The sequence below is a fragment of the Callorhinus ursinus genome, unplaced genomic scaffold, assembly GCF_003265705.2.
Source record: "Callorhinus ursinus isolate GAN/ISIS: 27379988/994484 unplaced genomic scaffold, GSC_fseal_2.0 scaffold5, whole genome shotgun sequence".
Lineage (NCBI taxonomy): Eukaryota > Metazoa > Chordata > Mammalia > Carnivora > Otariidae > Callorhinus > Callorhinus ursinus.
The window spans coordinates 24,208,564-24,230,494 of record NW_027397067.1 but is presented as its reverse complement, the minus strand read 5'-3'; the positions used below and the strand labels follow the sequence as shown (position 1 = coordinate 24,230,494).

General features: G+C 35.8%; 1 long non-coding RNA gene across 3 annotated transcripts in view; it reads right to left on the bottom strand.

Moving 5' to 3' along the window:
• LOC141372806 (uncharacterized) overlaps positions 1-21,931 on the bottom strand; it is a 38,115-nt gene that overhangs the window by 5,980 nt on the left and 10,204 nt on the right. Inside the window, exon 3 of one of the 3 annotated variants that reach the window (XR_012378235.1) lies at positions 3,427-3,595. The exons of the other annotated variants lie outside the window; for them this stretch is intronic. This is a non-coding gene — a long non-coding RNA (uncharacterized lncRNA). Of the gene's footprint in view, positions 1-3,426; positions 3,596-21,931 lie in introns of those variants that run through there. 3 annotated transcript variants of the gene reach the window in all.

Genomic DNA, 21,931 nt, shown 5'->3' with positions numbered 1-21,931 from the left:
TATTTTTTTAGGTGGTGGTGATCTGTTACCTTTCCTAGTGCCCAGCACAGCACCTTTACATTGCAAGCATTCAATAAATGTTGAGTTGAAGCAAACTCACTGGTGTGTAAAGGTAGTGTCTCAGTCATATTCCACTGCAACCTTAAGTTTTATATCTTAACTACAGATATGTAAATGTTGAAATAAAATATTAGTCTGAGACTAACTGGAGATAACTATGTCATCTGGTCTGCCACTTGCAGGGAAGAGTACTGAATGGGCAGGCAGGGAAGCTCGGTTCAAGACCATTAATGATCCAGCTTGATGTTCTCCCATGAAAAATAAATAGTAGTCTCTGAATAAATTACTCCAAAGAAGATACACAAATGACCAGCAATACAGGCAAACCTGCTCAAGTCAAAAGTCTTTAGGGAAATACTAAACCACAATAAGATACTTTACATCCACTATGATAGCTATAATATTTTTTTAAAGGAGAGTAATAAATATTGGCCCAGATGTGTAAAAATTGCAACTTATAAAGTCCAGGTGTGAATATAAAATGGAGCAGCTGCTGTGGAAGTTTGGCACTTCCAATAATGAAATGGAGAGGTTCCAGTTCAAGATGGCAATGTAGAAGACTGAACACACCTCTTTCAGGGAACACGCCAAATTACATCTATTAACAGAAAATTGCTCCTGAACAAGAACTGAAGACTGAACAGCTACTCAACAACAAAGAGAGAACAGCAAGAGAAATGGAAACATGCCACAGTTCAAAAGACTAGTATATCTGGCTAGCCAGCAAAAGTCACTAAACACACATAATCTGCATAGGGGACACTATACACAAGACCACCACTTCAATGTTAGGAGAAGTAGCCATTTCACCTAATTCATAGAAACAAAATCAAACTGGGGAGATAGGAATATGTTCCAAAAGAAAGAACAAGAACAAAAATTAAAAAATGAAACAGACAAGCAAAATGCCTGATAAGGAATTTAATGATCACAAAGATACTTAGTTGGAGAAAAGAATTGGAGAACTCAGTGAGACCTTCAATAAAGAGACGAAATATAAAAAGGATCAATCTTAGTTGAATACAATAAATGAAGTAAAAAACACACTAGAGGGGATCAACAATAGATTAGAAGATGCAAAAGAATATTTCGGGATCTAAAAGAATAATAGCACACGACAGCAAAAAGAAAAAATTGAGAATATATTAAGAGATCTCTTGGACAACATCAAGCAAACAAACATTTGCATTATAGGGGTGCCAAAAGAAGAAGAGAGAGAAAGATGTAGAAAACTTATTTGAACAAATAACTGTAAACTTCCCTAACCTAGGGTAGGAAAAGACATCCAAGTCCAAGAAGCACAAAACGTTCCAAACAAGATAAAGAGAATCTTAAAAGCAGCAAGCAAGAAAAAAAATTACCTATAAGGGAAAACTTATAAGACTATCAGTTGAGGGGCGCCTGGGTGGCTCAGTCATTAAGCATCTGCCTTTGGCTCAGGTCATGATCCCAGAGTCCTGGGTTCAAGCCCCACATCGGGCTCCCTGTTCAGTGGGAAGCCTGCTTCTCCCTCTCCCACTCCCCCTGCTTGTGTTCCCTGTCTCACTGTGTCTTTCTCTGTCAAATAAATAAAATCTTAAAAAAAAAAAAAGACTATCAGTTGATTTTTCAGCAGAAACTGCAAGCCATAAGGGAGTGGCTTGATATATTCAAAGTGCTGGAAGGAAAAACTCAACAACCAAGAATACCCAATAAGGTTGTCATTCAGATTTGAAGGAGAGATAAAGAGTTTCCCAGACAAACAAAAGATAAAGGGGTTTATCACCATCAAACTAACCTTACAAGAAATGTTAAAGGGACTTCTTTAAGTGGAAAAGAAATGGCCATAATTAGACATGAGAAAAATATGAATTAAAAGAGGAAAAATGCGACAAAATATACATAAAATGTGGGGAAGGAGGTAAAAGGGGAAGATCAAAGGGAAAGGTTTTTTCCTTTTTTTAAAAAAAATGTGTTTGAACTTAAATGACCATTGAGTTAATATGGACTGTTTATTTAGGATATTGTGTATGAACCTCATGGTAACCACAAACCCAAAACCTATAATAGATACACAAAAAATAGAAAGCCAAACAAAACACACATAATACTCATCAATCACAAAGAGAACAAAAGAGAACAAAGAACTACAAAAATAACCAGAAAACAAATTTTTAAAATGGCAATAGGTACCATGTAAATGACCTAAACGCTCCAATCAAAAGACAGACTAAAAGACAGCTAAAAAACAGACCCATCTACATGCTGCCTACAAGAGACTCCCCTCAGACCTAAAGATGCACGCAGACTAAAGGTAAAGGGATGGAAAAACATTCACCATGCAAATAGAAATGAAAAAAAGCCAGGATAGCAATACCTGTATCAGACAAAATAGACTTTAAAACAAAGACTGTAACAAGAGACAAAGAAGGGCATTACATGATGATAAAGGGATCAATCCAACAAGAGAATATAACAATTGTAAATATCTACATACCCAACACTGGGGACACATAAATACAAGGCAGATATTAATAAACATAAAGAGAGAAATTGATGGTAATATAATAATAGTAGGGGGCTTTACTACTCCACTCACATCAATGGATAGATCATCCAGAAAGAAAATCAGTAAGGAAACAATGTCTTTAAATGACACACTGGAACAGATATATCGAGAACATTACATCCAAAAGCAAAAGAATACACATTCTTTTCAAGTGCACATGGACCATTCTCCAGAATAGATCATATATTAGGCAATAAAACAAGGTTCAATAAATTTAAGAAGACAGAATCATACCAGGCTTCTTTTCCAACCACAGAGTATGAAACTAGAAGTAATTCACAAAAAAAACATTGGAAAAAACACAAACATGTGGAGACTAAAAATGATACTAAATAACCAATGGGTCAATTAAGCAATCAAAGAAATAAAAAAATAAATGGACACAAATGAAAATTAAAAAAAAAAAATGGTCCAAAATCTCTGGGACACAGTGAAAGCCGTTCTATGAGGGAAGTTTATAGCAATACAGGTCTGCCTCAAGAAACAAGAGAAAGCTCAAACAGGTGCACCTGGCTGGCCATGTCAGTGGAGCGTGCAACTCTTGATCTTGAGATTGTGGGTCCAGCCCCATGTTAGGTGTAGAGACTACTTAAAATTAATATCTTTAAAAAACAAAAAAAGACAAAACTCAATCTAAACTTGTGCCTAAAGGAACTAGAAAAAGAATAAAAACCCAAGGTGAGTAGAAGAAAGGAAATAACAAAGGTCAGAACAGAAATAACATACAGATTAAAAATAAAATAGAAAAAGATAAACAAAATTGACTAACTGTTAGCCAGACTCATCAAGAAAAAAAGGGAAAGGGGGTACCTGGCTGGCTCAGATGGTTAAGTCTTTGCCTTTGGCTCAGGTCATGATCTTAGGGTCCTGGCAATAGCCCTGTATCAGGCTCCCTGCTCAGTGGGGATCCTGCTTCTCCCTCTCCCTCTGCTTCTCTCCTCCACTCGTGTGCACGTGTGCAGGCGCTCTCTCTCAAATGAATAAAATCTTTAAAAGAAAAAAAGAAAAAAGAGAAAGTATTTAAATAAAATCAGAAATGAGAGAGAAGTAACAACTAACACCACAAAAATACAAAGGATCATAAGAGAATACTCTGAAAAATTCAAAGAAATGGATAAATTCCTAGAAACAGACAATCTTCCAAAACTGAACCAGGAAGAAATAGAAAATCTTAACAACAAATTACAAGTAATGAAATTGAATTGGTAATCAAAAAGCTATCAAAAAATAAAAGTCCAGGACCACACAGATTCACAAGTGAATTCTACCAGATATTTAAAGAAGAGTTAAAACCTATTCTCTTCAAACTATTCCAAAACAGAAGAGGAAGGAAAGCTTCCAAATGCATTCTATAAGACCAGAATTACTCTGATAACAAAACCAGACAAAGAAAACTATAGGCCAAAATCCTTGATGAACATACATGCAAAACTCAACAAAATATTAGCAAACCACATATAATAATACATTAAAAAGATTATTCATCATGATCAGTGGGACTTATTCCTGGGACAAAAGATAGTTAGTTGCAAATCAATCGATGTCATATACCACATCAACAAAAGGATAAAATCTTATGATCATCTCAATAAATGCAAAAAAAAAAGAAAAACTATTTAACAAGATTCAACATCCATTCGTGATAAAAACTCAACAAAATGAAGTTAGAAGGAACACACCTCAACATAATAAAGACCATATATGAAAAACCTACAGTGAACAATGGGGAAAAATTGAGAATTTTCCCTCTAAGGTCAGGAGCAAGACAAGGATGTCTATTCTCACCACTTTTATTCACCATGGTATTAGAAGTCCTAGCCATAGTAATCAGACAAGAAAAAGAAATAAGAGGCATCCATATTGGTAAAGAAGTTAAACTGTCACTGCTTGTCCCTCTCCCTCTGCTCCTCCCCGCTGCTCACTATCTCCCTCAAATAAATAAATAAAATCTTAATTTTTATAAAAGAATTTATACAACTCTAAACAAGCCAAACAACCTCAAAACAAGCGAACAATCAATTAAAAACTGGTCGGGGGGGAGGGCGCCTGGATGGCTCAGTCATTAAGCGTCTGCCTTTGGCTCAGGTCATGATCCCAGGATCCTGGGATCGAGCCCCACATCGGGTTCGCTGCTCCACAGGAGGCCTGCTTCTCCCTTTCCCACTCCCCCTGCTTGTGTTCCTTCTCTTGCTGTGTCTCTCTGTGTCAAATAAATAAATAAAAACTTAAAAAAAAAAAAAACTGGTCAGGGGACCTGAATAGACATACAGACATACAGATGGCCAACAGATACATGCATTTCCCTAATCATCAGGGAAATGCAAATCAAAACCACAATGAGATACCACTTCACACATGTTAGAATAACTAAAATCAAGAAGACAAGAAACAAGTGTTGGTGAGGATGCAGAGAAAAAGGAACACTTGTGCACTGTTAGTGGGAATATAAATTGGTACAGCCACTGTGGGAAACAGTATGGAGTTTCCTCAAGAAATTAAAAATAGAAATAAATTTATTTAAAAAATAAAAAAATAGTTTCCCTGGGTGGTGCAGTCAGTTGAGTGTCTGACTCTTGGTTTTGGCTCAGGTTGTGATCTCAGGATTGTGAGATGAAGCTCCACACCAGCCTCTGCACTCAGTGAGGATTCTGCTTGGGATTTTTCTTCCTCTTCCTCTGCCCCCTCCCCCTCCAAAATAAATAAATAAATCTTTAAAAAAAATAAAAACAGAAATACCATATGATCCAATAATTGCACTATTGGTTATTTACCCGGGAAAACAAAAACACTAACTCAAAAAGTTATATGCACCCCTAAGTTTATTGCAGCATTATTTACAATAGCCAAGACATGGAAGCAACCTAAGTGTCCCATTTGAGACAACATGGATGGACCCAGAGGGTATTATGCTAAGTGAAATAAGACTGAGAAAGACAAATACCTACCACATGACTCCACTTATAAATGGAATCCTAAAAAAAGGATTAAACAAACAAATCAGAACTGTAAATACAGAGAACAAATTGATGGTTGCCAGAGGGGAGGCAGGTGGGAGGTTGGGCAAAATGGGTGAAGAGCAGAGAGAAATATAGGCCTCCACTTATGGAATATATAAGTCATGGAAATAAAAAGTAAAGCATAAGGAATACAGTCAATGATATTGTAATAGTGATATAATAGGACAGATGGTAGCTATGCTTGTGGTGAACAGAGCATAATGTATAAACTGGTTAAATCACTAAGTTGTATACCTGAAACTAATGCAACATTTTGTGTCAACTATACTTAAATTTTTAAAAATGTTTTTTAAAAAGTTAAACAGAATTATCATATGACTCAGCATTTACACTCCTAGATACTCAAAAATTCCTAATGAAATTTTAAACATCAAAATAGCTAGCCGAAGGAGAAAAAAAGTTATGATTATAAGATACTCTTTAAAGAAAGAGTAAAATTTTTTGAGGGGCAACTATCCACCATAAGCAAATCCATTGCTTTTATTATATACAACAGAATGAGAAAACAAATTAAGCATTAAATTTAAAACACTTGAAAAAAATGCTAAGGAAAGTAGGATGAAAGAATTAACAAAACTAGAAACAGAAAATAGGAATTAGTATATTATAAGGACATTTATATAAGAGATGATTCAGAATAGACAAATTTTCGGGACATATCAAGAGAAAAGTGGGAAAGCAAAAATGCACAGATAAAATGAAAAGAGAAAACAATGCCTAACATTTGTTATGGGAAAAGTTATACACAAACATGGAGAAAAGTTTTTAAATTATATTAGATTATTATATACATGATTCCAATAAATTTTTGAATTGTGATTGACTTACTAGGAAAATATAAATTATGAAAATTAAACCAAGATAAAATCTAAGTAGACCAATGAACCATGGAAGAAAATGAAGTAGTTGTCAAGGCATTTCTCCCAAAGAGGCATAAGACTAGATTATTTTAAGTGTTTTGGTTTTTTAATACACATATATATGCACACACACAGAATGGAATATTATTCAGCCATAAAAGAGAATGAATTCTTGCCATTTGCAACAACACGAGGGACCTTGAAAGCATTATGCTAAGTGTAGTAAGTCAGAAATAGGAAGACGAGTACCATATAATCTCACTTAGATGTGGAACCTACAAACCAAACCAAAACAACACAAATCAAGATCACAGATACGGAGAACAGATTGATTGGTGATTGCCAGAAGTGGGAGTGAGGGGGTGAAACGGGTAAAAGAGATCAAAAGATACAAACTTCCTGATTAAATAAGTCATGGGGATATAATGTACAGCATGATGACTATAGTTAATAATATTGTGTTGCATATTTTAAGATTGCTGAGAGTTGATTTTAAAAGTTCTCATCATAAGAAATTTTTTTTCTAACTATGTATGATGACAGATGTTAACTAGACTTATTGTGTGATCATTTTGCAATATATACAAATATCAAGTCATGTTGTACACCTGAAACTAATATGATGTTTTATGTCAATTACATCCCTAAAAAAAAAAATGAGAACCAACATAAGAATACTTGCTATTAATACACTAGTATTTCTTGGAAATTTCCAGGAAGTGGTAACTTTTTTTAAAGGTTTTATTTATTTATTTGACAGAGAGAGACACAGCAAGAGAGGGAACACAAGCAGGGAGAGTGGGAGAGGGAGAAGCAGGCTTCCCGCGGAGCAGGGAGCCTGATGCAGGACTCGATCCCAGGACCCTGGGATCATAACCTGAGCTGAAGGCAGACGCTTAACAACTGAAGCCATCCAGGTGCCGCCAGAAACTGGTAATTTTTTAAATTAGGTATAAATATTGGGGGGGGAACAGACAATAATATGTGCAGACAATGTGATGTCTCATAGAAAAATCCTCAAAGTGTCAACTGAAAAATTCTGAAATCTAGAAGAAAGAAGTTGAAAATGCAATGGACATTTTTGTGGGATGCTTTATTTGTTTACTTTTGTTTTAGCTGTATATCATATAAGTTCCCATCCTGGATTTGGAAAATACCCATTATCTAAATACAAGTGAAGGTGGGGCCCCAACATCCTACTACAGAAGCCAAAAAGAGACATCTTCTCAGCTTCCTGACTACCCATGCATTGGGATGTGATCAAGAAACCTTCCACATCCTTCCAATAATTGCCTTTTCTTTTCTACCTAGGCTGTTGAAGACTATGAGTCTTACAGAAATTGATGTTAAAGGTAGGTAAAGGGTAACAAACACGCAGGAAATTGGGGGAATCTGATTTTTTTTTTTTTAATTACCTTGGCTAGGTAGGGCCAAAAGCAGCGGCAATTCTATAGTATTCATAAATGGTAATCTGAAAGTCAAGAGCTCAGGAGGGTTAAATAGCTACTCAAGTTATTTCTTGCCCATTGAGGACAGGGCTTTGGATGCTTACAAAGCACCTATCAAAGATGGAAGATATGAAGAATTAACAGTGTGAAATTATAGCCTGAGAGGTGGAAGGATCACTTTTAATGGTAATGAATTTTAGGAAATTTCTAGTATTCTGTTCGTCAGCCACAGGCAGCTTTTTGATCATTGTAAAACTAAATTTGAAGACTGATTCAAAAAATTGCTGAATTAAAATGTCAGTTGAAGGGTGCCTGGGTGGCTCAGTCGGTTAAGACTCCAACACTTGATTTTGGCTCAGGTGATGATCTCAGGGTCGTGAGATCAAGCCCTCCATCTCTCTCTCTCCCTCTCCCTCTGCCCCCACCCCCTGGCTGGCACACTCTCTCCCTCTAAAAAAAAAAAATTAATAAATTAAATTAAAATAAAACATCAGCTGAGTTGGCCACTAGTGGTTACATGTCTACTATGTAAAATTTAAGATATTAAGAGTAGGAGACCCCAAAATTAAACAGGGATCGTTTCTAATCCCTCATTATTCCTTCTCGACAACTAAATCTGCCACCATGTTCTAGGTGTAAAGAATTAGGGACTCCTTTCTACCTAGGAAATATACTCTGGGGAGAGCTAATTCTTGACTCACGCATCATTGTTTCAGACTAGGAATATAAATTGATCCCTGGAGATTGCCTAGCCCAGCAACAACGTTAACGAAAGATTACTGCAACTCCATGAAGACAGGATTACCAGGAGCTCAGATCCCCCAAGAATAAAAGTTTAGGTCACCCCACTGGTTAAAGAATTCCAGCCAGGAGGTTTATTGACTGAGGCAAAGGAAATACAGTGGAAGAGGAAAATCATAAAAACCTGATTTAGCCTTACAGCCAGTTGTAAAAATGACAAGTACACTTCTACCTACATATTCTTTCCTGCTATGTCCTGTGTATATCTGCATGTGTCAACTACCTCCCCTTTTTTCTACCATCTCCTTTTTTCCCCCACTATTTCATTTAGCACTTGTGGAGGTTTAACTTTATAATTAGTCCTTGAGGGTATCACAAGAGAACTGGAGTAGAAACAGATATCATGTAGAGATCTCAGATGTTTTTAAATTCAATAATTGACAAGATATTGAGTTGCTCCCTCTCCAGGGAAGGGGAAGCTATAATTGACATACACAACTACAGAAGTTCATTTATCCATTCTACTGTTGATGGACATTTGGGTTGTTTCGAGTTTTGAGCTCTTACAAATAATGCTGCTATGAACAATTTTTGTACATGGCTTTTGGTGCTCATATATACACATTTTATGTAAATACCCAGAAGTAAAATTGTAGATTCATAGGAAATGCATACGTTTGGCTTTACAAATTTCTGGCTAATGGTTTCCCAAAGTGGTTGTACCAGTTTACGCTTTCATCAGCAGTGTATAAAAGTTCTAGCTATTCCACATCCTTACCAACCAATAATGACATTTTCATTTTAGCCATTCTAGAGGAGGTATTGTGGTATTGTATTATGTATTTAGATATTCTCATTTGTAAAGTGCCTCTTTTGCCCTGTTTTTACTGAGTCGCTGGTCTCTTATTTACTTATGAGGCTTCTTTATATATTCTAGATATGCATCTTTTTTGCTATATGTATTGAAAATATCTTTGAGGGTGCCTGGCTGGCTCAGCCGGTAAGAACATGAAACTCTTGATCTCAGAGTTGTGAGTTCAATCCCCATATTGGGCATGGAGCTTACTTAAAAAAGTAAAATAAAATAAAATCTTTAGAAAAAAAAGAAGAAAATATCTTCTATCAGTTGGTGGTTTGCTTTTCACCCTCTTAATCTTGGATTCTTGTGAACAAAAGTTCTTAATTTTAATATAATCAAATTATTTTTTCCTTTATGGTTAGGGTTAGTACTGTGTTAAGAAATTTTTGATTACCCCAAGGCCTTAAAGCTATTCTCTTATGTTCCCTTTCACATTTAGAATTATAGTCCATCTAGAATTGATGTTTATGTATGGTATTAGGCAGAGTTCAAGATTTCTTTTTTCCCACATTAATGTCTAATTGACCCAGTTTCATTGACTGAAAAGGCCATTCTTTCCCCTGCTGCACTGTACAGTTGCCTTTGTTGTAAATCAAGTTATTGTGTATGTGTGGATCTGTCTCTGGACTCTTTCTTCTATTATTATGGACTAATGAAAAATGAAGCTATTTTCTGTCATTCCTGGATGATTCTGAAAGATATTATGATATCACAAAAATACATAGTTTTTAAGGCCATCCATAGTCTGAATCCAGCCTATATTTCTAACATTACATCCCACCAGCAGCTGACACAAGAATCTTTAGCTCTAGCTGAGTCATGCCGAGTCCCTGGTCCAATTATGGTTAAATAATGTATTTTAGAAACTTTATCCCCATTTTTCCTGGTGAATAGAATGAATTTTGTCGCTCTCAGGCTAGTATCTAGTAAGTCTGGGATATATTTATGGAATTACAGCTTGTATCTTAATCTCTGACTACATGCTTTATTGGTCTGACTTTTCATCTGCCACAAGGTTCTGATTCTAATTCAATTCCCTTACTAATTATAGTGTAAACCTGGACTTCCTGCTTGACTGGGGCCCAAACACCATGCCTAAATATTGCCAAAATGTTCTTAATGAGACTAAAAATGTTTCCATGGAAACTCAAACCACCAAATGGGATCTGTTTCAAACACTTCTTGAAACTGTAATGCACCTCCATTGTTGGCTACACTTGTGAGTTCTGCCTAGAGATCCCAGCCATGGTGTCCACTCTCTAAAGCAAGCTCGAGGGGTACTGATCCCAGTCTGAGGTCATGTGTCCTCCTGGAAGTTGTGTCAACAGATCACTACTATGAGGGCCAGCCCCAGAGCCATGCCTTTCCTGTAGCCCCTGCCCCCCATTTCCTCTTTTACTTCTTTCTCTCTCACCTGCAGTCCACCACTCACATTCTGTCCTGCTTCCTCATCAAAATGTTATGTATTACAACATCTAACCTATATTCCTACCGTCATTCACAAGCAGCCATGCCATCCTAATCAACACTTACATTCTGACTCTCCTGTCTTCATGAAAAGATTCTTACTCTTATGTACTCCTATGTTTATTGCAGTATTATTTATAATAGCCAGAATATGGAAGAACTCAAGTGTCCGTTGATAGAGGAATGGATAAAGAAAATTTTATATATAGATATAGATATTGATATAGATGTAGATACACACACACACACACACACAGGAATATTACTCATCCATAACAAATGAAATCTTGCCATTTGTAACAACATGGATGCATGTAGAGGGTATAACGCTAAGTGAAATAACTGAGAGAAAGACAAATACCATATGATTTCACTCATATGTGGAATTTAAGAAACCAAACAAGAAAAAAGAGACAGACTAAAAGACCAGACTCTTAAATATAGAGAACTGGTGATTGCCTGGTGGCAGGGGAAGGATGGGTGAAATAGGTGAAGGGGATTAAGAGTACACTCATGACGAGCCCTGAGTAATGTATAGAATGTTGAATCACTATATTGTACACCTGAAACTAATATAACACTGTATGCTAATTATTTGGAATTAGAAAAATAAATTAATTTTTAAAAAGGTGCTTATGCTTTCCTTTCTTTTCTCACAGCTCTACCTCTCCTTTAAGACCCATTTCACATCATCCCTTTCCCACCTCTGTTCTCTCATTTGCTTTCATTTGTATGTCTACTTCAGCATGTACCACAACTAGCCTTAGATCATAAGTAATTATATGTGTCTATATAATTCTATAATTACATTTGTCTGTTTCCCTCACATACTGTGGAACACTGGACAATATTTTTAATCCCCATAAATCTTGTATTGGGCCTTGTGCACAGCTGATTTTTAAGTATTTACTGAGTTTAAGTTGAACCCTGGAGTCTGGATATCCATGTGGCTGTGTGGTATAGGGGAAAAGAGGATTGAATACTGATTCTACCACTTATTCACTTGCTACCACACACATCTGCTGCATGACCTTGGCCAAGTCATTTAATTTCTCTGAGTTTCTCAGAAGCAAAAATGGGAATAATTAAATACCTTGCTAGTTTATTAAATGACATAATATGTTTAAGAGTACTTAGCATATAGTAGTCTCATAGTAGGGTTTTTTTTAAAGATTTTGTTTATATATCTGTCAGAGAGAGAGCACACAAGCAGGGGGAGCAGCAGAGAGAGGGAGAAGCAGGCTCCCCACTGAGCAAGGTGCCCAAAGTGGAACTCGATCCCAGGACCCTGGGATCATGACACGAGCCAAAGGCAGACACTTAACTGACTGAGCCACCCAGGCATCCCTCATAGTAGGTTTTTTAAAATATAAAGTTTCCTAACTACAAAAAGGAGAATAGAACTAACAGACGAAATGATAGGAATTTCCCAGAAATAAATGATTGGAAAGTTCTTATGCTAGAAATCCCACCATTTTATGTTCTGATTTAAAATTATCAAATAGTATTACAGTGGGAGATTTTAAGATACTAACCTCTGGTCTCACTATTTACATGTCAACAGCAACAGAAAATACTATTTCATATAATTTAGCATCTACCTGATTGGAAATTTGAAGAGACTATAGGTAAATAATTTCCACCAGGATATAATTGGATAGGCAAATTGTCTAACCGATGAAACATCTTCCATACTGCTGTGGAAGCTGGATATTCTACCAGAAACAAGAGTGGGGTTGCCTTATAGCATTAACTTTCTGATGCATGTACACACTGTCGGGCCTTAGTTCTATCTCGGCTGGCTGTGCTCTGCACATAGAGGACTCTTTTTCCCTGGCTCTTTGTCGGGCCTCATGTCCCAACTTGATTATCAATCATAGTTATGTCCTCTGGTCACCCTGTCTAAATGAGGTACCACTCCATGCCTCTTATTTTCTTAATACCAGTCTGTTTCCTTTCTAGCAATTGGTAATGTTTAATTATTTATGTATTTATTTAATTAGACTGTCTCCCTCTACACATTGTAAATACCATGAAGGAAGAGACCATGTCCATCTGGGTTACAGTTGGATCACCAGAGCTGGTGTATACTAGGTACTCAGTGAATAACTAATGGATGAATTAATTAAGCAATGTGCATAAACTCATCACTCACCACTACTCTTTACCTCAGTAGCTTCTTCATTCAACTTTTAGTTGGTTGAAGAGCTATCAAAACTAAATTCCATGAGCTTTGACTCACATGGTTCTAAAATTTGGGGCCACATTTTCTCTTCCCCAAGGATTTTTTAACTGACTAAGCTACCCAGGTGCCCCTTCCCCAAGGATTTTTTAGATACTGATCTACTGTTTTTTAGTACCAAAATGGAGAACTCTGCTACAAAACTGATTTGTTCTTAATTTTGTAAGGCACTATCTATAGGAATTTTTCTTTATGTTTAAAATCCATGATTTTTATTAGGCTATGTCTCTGTGCTGTTTGGTCTGTATTATCTTTTCAAAAAATTTCACCAGACTAAATTTTTAATCTTTTCTCCCAATTTTTTATGATAAGAATTTCAAACTTTGAGGAAAGTTAATAGTACAATGAGTACCTGTATACTCCCTACCTAGATTTATCAGTTGGCCACATAAGCTTTATTTCTCCTTATATATGTAAGAAGTTTGTTTTAAAATATTGGCTCATGCAGGGCGCCTGGGTGGCTGGTTGGTTAAGCATCTGCCTTCGGCTCAGGTCATGATCCCGGGATCCTGGGATTGAGTCCCGCATCGGGCTCCCTGCTCAGTGGGAGTCTGCTTCTCCCTTTGCCTGTATTTCCCTCTGCCTGCTGTTCCCCTGGCTCGTGCTCTCTCGCTTGCTCTTGCTCTATCTTAAATAAATAAAAATCTGTAGAAGGAAGGAAGGAAGGAAGGGAGGGAGGGAGGGAGGGAGGGAGGAAAGAAAGAAAGAAAGAAAGAAAGAAAGAAAGAAAGAAAGAAAGAAAGAAAGAAAGAAAGAAAGAAAGAAAGAAAGAAAGAAAGAAGGAAAGAAAGAAAGAGGGAAAGAAAAAAGAGGGAGAGAAAGAAAGAATTCGACTTATGCAATACGGGGGCTGGCAATTCTGAAATCCATAGGGCAGACTGGCAGGCTAGACACTCAGGCAGAAATTGATGTTGCAGCGTCCAGGCAAGATTTCTTCTTCAGGAAAACCTCAGTTTTTGCTCTTAAAAGCCTTCAACTGATTAGATGAGGTCCTGCCCAGATTATCAAGGGTAATATCTTCTATATAAAATCAACTGGAGGGGCGCCTGGGTGGCTCAGTCATTTAAGCATCTGCCTTCAGCTCAGGTCGTGATCTCAGGGTCCTGGGATCAAGCCCCGCGTCGGGCTCCTTGCTTGACAGAGCGTCTGATTCTCTCTTTGCCCCTCTCCACTACTTGTGCTCTCTCTCTCTCTTACTCTCTGTCTCAAATAAATAAAATGTTTAAAAATAAATAAATAAAGTCAACTGGACTGTAGATGTTCACCACATCTACAAAACACTGTTACAGCAACACTTAGTGTTAGATTAAATAACTGGGTACTATAGACTAGCTGAAGTGATACATGAAATTGCTATCAAAATTATCTCTACACTTCTCTATATAGCTAGAGCTCTCTCATCATGTAGAATACATACATATACATGTGTGTGTAAAATTTGTAATTTTGACTGACCATCTGAAAGTTGCAGAAATCTTGACAATTTCACCCATAAACACTACATATTTGCCCTAAAGACTAGGATATTCTCCTATATAACCACAATACAGTGAGTGCAACAAGGTAACTTTGATACAGTAACATTAAATTTTCCCTAATTGTCATAAATTTTCTTAAAATCTAGCATTTACTGAAGATTACTTATTGTCTTTAATTGTTTTGTCTTTTTACTCTTATTTTTTTTTTTAAGATTTTATTTATTTATTTGAGAGAGAGAGAATGAGAGATAGAGAGCACGAGAGGGAAGAGGGTCAGAGGGAGAAGCAGACTCCCCGCCGAGCAGGGAGCCTGATGTGGGACTCGATCCCGGGACTCCAGGATCATGACCTGGGCCGAAAGCAGTTGCTTAACCAACTGAGCCACCCAGGCTCCCTCTTTTTACTCTTATTAATTAATTAAGTAAACTCTACATTTAATGCAGACCTCAAACTCATGACCCTGAGATCAAGAGTCACATGCTCTTCTAACTGAGCCAGCCAGGTACCCCATCTTTTTACTCTTCTTTAATTCTAGTACAGTCCTCTTTTTTTCCCTTTTGTCACACTGACATTTTTTGTTATGCTGACATTTTTTAATAGCCCAGGCCAACTGTTGTTATAGAATGTCTCACAATCTGGATTTGACCGACTATTCCTTCATGATTAGATTCAGGTTAAAATTTTAGTCAAAGAACACTAAATAAGTAACGCCATATACTTCATTAAATCCCACTAGGAGGAATATCAGTTTGTCTCTTCATTGGTGATACTAAGTTCGGTTCATGTAGTATCAGTCAGATATCTCTATTAACAAAGAATACCCGTTGAAATTTATAAGTAATCTGAGGGTTGGTAGTTTGTGACTACCCTGTTCCTCAACACCACTTTATCTAATGGTATTAGTGTCCACGGATGATCTTTGCCTGAATCAGTTATTACATTGGTAGTTACAAAATGGTGATTTTCTAACTCTGTCATTACTTTCTCTCATTTATTAGTGGCATTCTTCTGTAAAAGAGGTTTCCCCTTTACCTTTTCTTTTGGAGCATTGCTATGATTCATGAATTTTTTTTTCTAACTCAGTATTTTATAATTCATTAGCATCATTATTCTTTTTCATAACAAAAATATCCCAATATGACCAGTGGGAATCCTTTCAAGATGGATAACTGGGTCCTTTTTAATATGTCCCCATCATTCTGTGAACACTTATTTTCTGGCACAATGATACAGTGTTTGGCTAAACTTGAGCTTTCCCTGCCCCAAACCTGGAATCAGCCATTTGTTAATGAGTCCTTCCTTTTATTGAGGAATAGTACCTGAAACCAAGTCTTGTGCTCATTGTTACTGGATGATCATTAATTCTATGCCTTTTCAGTAGGTAGAGTTAGAAAATATATACATGTTTGTGGGTGCTTGTCTTTCCCCCCTTTTTTCCATATGCAAAGATAGCATGCTGTACCCTCTTTCATGCCTTGCTTTTTTTCACGTAATCATTCCATGTACATTCACAGAGCTCTTTCTCGTTCTTTTTAAAGTTGCACACTATTCCATTGTGTATTTGCACCATAGTTTATGAACTGGTCTAGTATGGATAGGCTCTTAAGTTGTTCCAATAATTTTGTTAGTACAAATAATGCCACTACGAATAACCCTGTGGAAATTTTGTTCTGTATTTGTGGAGGGATAAATCTTCAGTGTAAATTCTCCGGAGCAGGTTTACTTTTGTTAGACATTACCAAATTCCCCTCCAGAGAGGTTGTACCATTTTGCATTCCCAACAATGTATAAACGTGCCTGTTTTCTCACAGGTTTACACCATTTTAATTTCTACTGATCTCAGAGCTGAGAAAAGGTATCTCAGTGCAGTTTTGTGTTTCTCTTCTTATGGGTAAAGGTGAACACTTTCTCGTGCTTTTAAGATCCTTTCTCTTTTTTTTTTTTCTGTAAGTTGTCTGTTCATGTCTTTTGACCACTTACCAGTCAGGTTTTGGCCTTTTCCCCCCTTTATTTTTAAGAGTTATTTAGATATTTGGGAGATTATTCCTTCATCTGGGATACATGTATTGCCATATTTTCTCCCACTTTGTCATTTGTCTTTTGATTTTGCTCAGTGTTTTACTTCTAGTCATTATGTGGTTTCATTTTTTACATTTAGATCTTTGATTCATTTGGAAATTATTATGATATATATTGTGAGTCATAGATCCAATTTTAAGTTTTCTCAAATGGCTATCTAGTTATCTCAATACCATTTATTAAAATGTCTATCATTTCTCTAGGGGATTGAGATGCCAAGTTTTTCACATATTAAATTTCCATAAATATTTTGTTCTCTTTCTGGATTTTCTATTCTGTTACACTGATTTGTCTATTCATATACCAGTACCATAAGACAGAGAGAGAAAGCACGAGCAGGGGAGATTGACAGAGAGAGAGGGAGAAGCAGGCTCTCTGCTGAGCAGGGAGCCTGATGCAGGGCTTGATCCTAGGACCCTGAAATCATGATCTGAGCCGAAGGCAAACACTTAACCAACTGAGCCATCCAGGAGCCCTACATTTTATTTTTTAGAGATTATTTGGGTTCACAGCAAAACTGAGTGGAAAGTACAGAGTTCCCATACACCCCTGTCCTCACACATGGACATCTTCTCCACTAGTCACATCCTGTACCATAACAGTACATTTGTTACAATCAATGAACCTATATTGACACATAAGTATCACACTAAGTCAATAATTTACATTAGGTTTCATTCTTGGTGTTAGATATTCTATGGGTGTTAGAAAAACATATATGTATTCACTGTTGTAGTATCATACACAATAGTTTCGTTGCCCTAAAACAAGCTTCTGTGCTCTGCCTATTCACCCGTCCTTCCTCCTAACCCCTGGCAACCACTGATCTTTTAACTGTCTCTATAGTTTGCCTTTTCCAGAATGTCATATACTTGGAAGTATACAGTATCTAGCCTTTCCAGATTGGCTTCTTCCACTTAGTAATATGTGCTTGTTTCCTCTATGTCTTTTCATGACTTGACAACTCATTTCCTTTTAGAGCTGAATAATATTCCAGTGTCTGGATGTACCACAGCTTATCCATTCACCCACTGAAGAACATCTTAGTTGCTTCCAAGTTGTGGCAATTATAAATAAAACTGCTCTGAATATCTGTGTGCAGCTTTTTGTGTGGACCTAAGTTTTCAGCTCTTTTGGGTAGATACCAAGGAGCACTATTGTTGGATTGTATAAAAATATGCTTTGTTTTGTAGAAACCCCAAACTGTCTTCCAAAGCAACTCTACTATTTTGCATTCCCATCCTCAGTGAATGAGAATCCCTATTGCACCATATCCTCTCCAGCATTTGGAATGGTCAATGTTTCAGATTTTGGGTATTTTAATAGGTGTTTAGTGGTATGTCATTGTTTTAATTTGCAGTTCTCTAATGACATGTGATTTTGAACATCTTTTCATATGCTTACTCGCCATCTGTATACCTTTTCTGACTAGGTTTCTGTTCAGGTCTTCCACCCATTTTTTATCTAAGTTGTCATTTTCTTGTTGTTATCTCATTTTCTTATTATTGAATTATTTGTATTTTGGGGATAAGTGTTTATCAGATGTGACTTTTGCAAACATTTGCTCCCACGTTATGGCTTGTCTTATCATTCTCAAAATTATCTTTTGCAGACAGGAGTTTTAAATTGTAATGAAGTCCAGCTTATCAATTATTTATATCATAGATCATGGCTTTGGTGTTATCTCTAAAATGTCATTGCATAGCCAATGGTATCTGGACTTTTCCTATATTATCTTCTAGGAGCTTTATAGCTTTGTGTTTTGCATTTAGGTTTATGATCCATTTTGAGCTAATTTTTGTAAAGGATGTAAGGTCTGTGTCTAGATTCCAGGACCATTTGTTGAAAAGACTATCTTCATTGCCTTTCTCCTTTGTCAAAGATTTGTTGACTATATTTATGTGGGTCTACTTCTGGGCTCTTTATTCTGTTCCATTTATGTGTTTATTATTTTGCCAATACTACTGCCTTGATTAGTGTAGCTTTATAGTAAGTCTTAAAGTTGAGTAGTATTAATTCTCTGATTTTGTTCTCCTTCAATAGCGAGATGGCTATTCTGGGTCTTTTGCCTCTCCATATAGACTTTAGAATCAGTTTGTCAATAACCATAAGATAACTTTCTGGGATTTTGATTGAGATTGCATTGAATCTATAAATCAAATTGGGATGAACGGACATCTTGACAATATTGAGTCTTCCTATCCATGAACATGGACTATCTCTCCATTTATTATATATTTGATATCTTTCATCAGTTTTGTAGTTTCTCTCACATAGGTCTTATATTTCGTTAGATTTATACCTAGTTATTTCTTTTGGGGAGTGCTAATGTAAATCATAATGTGTTTTTAATTTCAAATTCCTCTTGTTCTTTGTAATATATAGGCAATTGATATTTGCATATTAACTTTGTATCCTACAACCTTGCTATAATCACTTATTAGTTCCAGGAGTTTTATCAATTATTTTTAATTTTCTATATAGATGATCATTTCATCTGTGAACAAAGTCTTGTTTCTTCTTTCCAAACTATATACTTATTTTATTGCATTAGTAGGACTTCCCGTATGAGGTTGAAAAGCAATGATGAGAGGGACGTCCTTGCCTTGTTCCTAATCTTAGTGGGAAAGGTTATTTCTGACCATTAAGTATGATATTAGTTATGGGTTTTTACGGATAATTTTTATCAAGTTGAGGACGTTCCCCTCTATTCCTAGTTTACTGAGAGTTTTTACCATGAATGGGTGTTGGATTTTGTCAAATGTTTTTTCTGTATTTATTGATATGATAATATGATTTTTCTTTTCTAGTCTATTGATATGATGGATTACATTAATTGATTTTGAATGTTAACAGTCTTGTATACCTTGGAAAAACCCTACTTAATCAAGGTGTGTAACTCTTTTTATATATTGTTGAATTAGATATGCTAATATATTGTTAAGGATTTTGAATCTATATTCATAAGATATATTGGATTTCTTTTCTTGTAATGTCTTTGTTTGGTTTTGATATTAGGGTAATGTTGGCCTCATAGAATGAGTTAGGAAGTATTCCCTCTGCTTCTATTTTCTAGAAAAGATTATAGAGAGTTTGTATAATTTTTTCCTTTAAATGGTATAATTCACCAGTGAATCTTATCTGGGTCTGGTGCTTTCTGTTTGTAAGGTTATTAACTATTGATTCAATTTCTTTAATAGATGTAGGACTCTTTAGATGTCTATTACTTTTTGTGTGTGTGTTGGCAGATTGTGTCTTTCAAAAAATTGGTCCCTTTCATCTAGGTTACCAAATTTGTGGGTGCAGAGTTGTTCATAATAATATTCCTTTATTTTCCTTTTAATGTGCATGGGATTTATAGTGATGGTCCCTCTTTCATTTCTGATATTACTAATATGTGTCTTTTTTCTTAGGTAACCTGGTTTGAGGTTTATTGATTTTAAAGATTTTACCAAAGAACCAGATTTGGTTTTGTTGATTTTATTGATTTCTTCTTTTCTATTTCATTGATTTCTGCTCTAATTTTAACTATTTCTTTTCTTCTGTTTACCTTGGATTTAATTTGCTCCTCTTTTTCTAGTTTCCAAAGGTGGAAGGTTTTATTGATTCGAGATCTTTCTTCTTTTCTAATATGTATTTGATGCAGTAAATTTCTCTAAGTACTGCTTTCACTGCATCCCATAAATTTTGGTAAGCTGATTTTCATTTAGTTCAAAATATTTTAAAAACTCATCTTGCATTTTCTTCTTCGACCCATGCATTATTCAGAATTGTGTTGATTGATCTTTAAGTATTTTGAGATTTTTCCAGCTATCTTTCTGTTGTTTCTAGTTTAATTCCATTGTGGTCTAAAATCAGACACTGTATAACTTTTCTTTTAAATTTGTTAAGGTGTGTTTTAAGGCCAAGAATGTGGTCTCTCTTGATGAATGTTCCATATGATTTTGAGGAGAATGTGTATTTACCTGTTGTTGGATGAGGCAGTCTATAGATGTTAATTATATCCAGTTGATTGATGGTTCTGTTAAATTCAACTACATCCTTACTGATTTTTCTGCCTGCTGGATTTGTCCACTTCTGAGAGAAGGGTGTTGAACTCTCAAACAGTGGATTCATCTATTTCTCCTTGCAGTTCTATCAGTTTTTGCCTCACATATTTTGACACTGTTTTAAAGAGCACACACATTGAGGATTTTTATGTTCTCCTGAAGTATTGATCTCTTTATCATGATATAATGCCCTTCTTTATCCCTGGTAACTTTCCTTGCTCTGAAGTCTGCTCTGTTTGAAATTAAACAGCTACTCCAGCTTTCTTTTGATTAGTGTTAACATGATATATCTTTCTCCATTCCTTTCCCTTTAGTCTATATGTGTCTTTATATTTAAAGTATGTTTCTTGTATATAACATATAATTATATCCTGTTTTTTGATCCACCTTGATAATCTGTCTTTAATTAGTGTATTTGGACCATTGATGTTTAAAGTGATTATTGATAAGAGTTGGATTAATGTCCACCATATTTTTGCTGCTTTCTACTTGTTGTAATTCTCTGTTCCTATTTTTGTCTTCCTGTTGTGTGCCTTTTGTGGTTTTATTCATTCATTCATTCATTCATTCATTCATTCATTCATTCATTCATTTATTTATTTATATTTACTGTGTTTTTTTTAAAGATTTTATTTATTTATTTTAGAGAGAGCACACAAGCAGGGGATGGGGGTGGAGAGGGAGAAACAGACTCCCCATTGAGCAGGGAGCCCGATGTGGGGCTCAATCCCAGGTCCTAGATATCATGACCTGAGCCAAAGGCAAAGACTTAAACATCTGAGCCACCCAGGTGCCCAATTTTGTGGTTTTAATTGAACATTTTATAGGATTCCATTTTCTTTCCTTTCTTAGCAGTGTGTGTATGTGTGTGTGTGTGTGTGTAGTTTTTTAGTGATTACCCTAGTTTGCACATATACAACTAATCCAAGTCCATTTTCAAATAACACCATATTGATTCATGAGTAGTACAAGTAATTTATAATAACACAATAATCCTAACTCATCCTTGTATTATTGCTGTCATTCATTTCATTTATACATAAGCATATATATTATGCACATACATAATTGAATACATTGTTG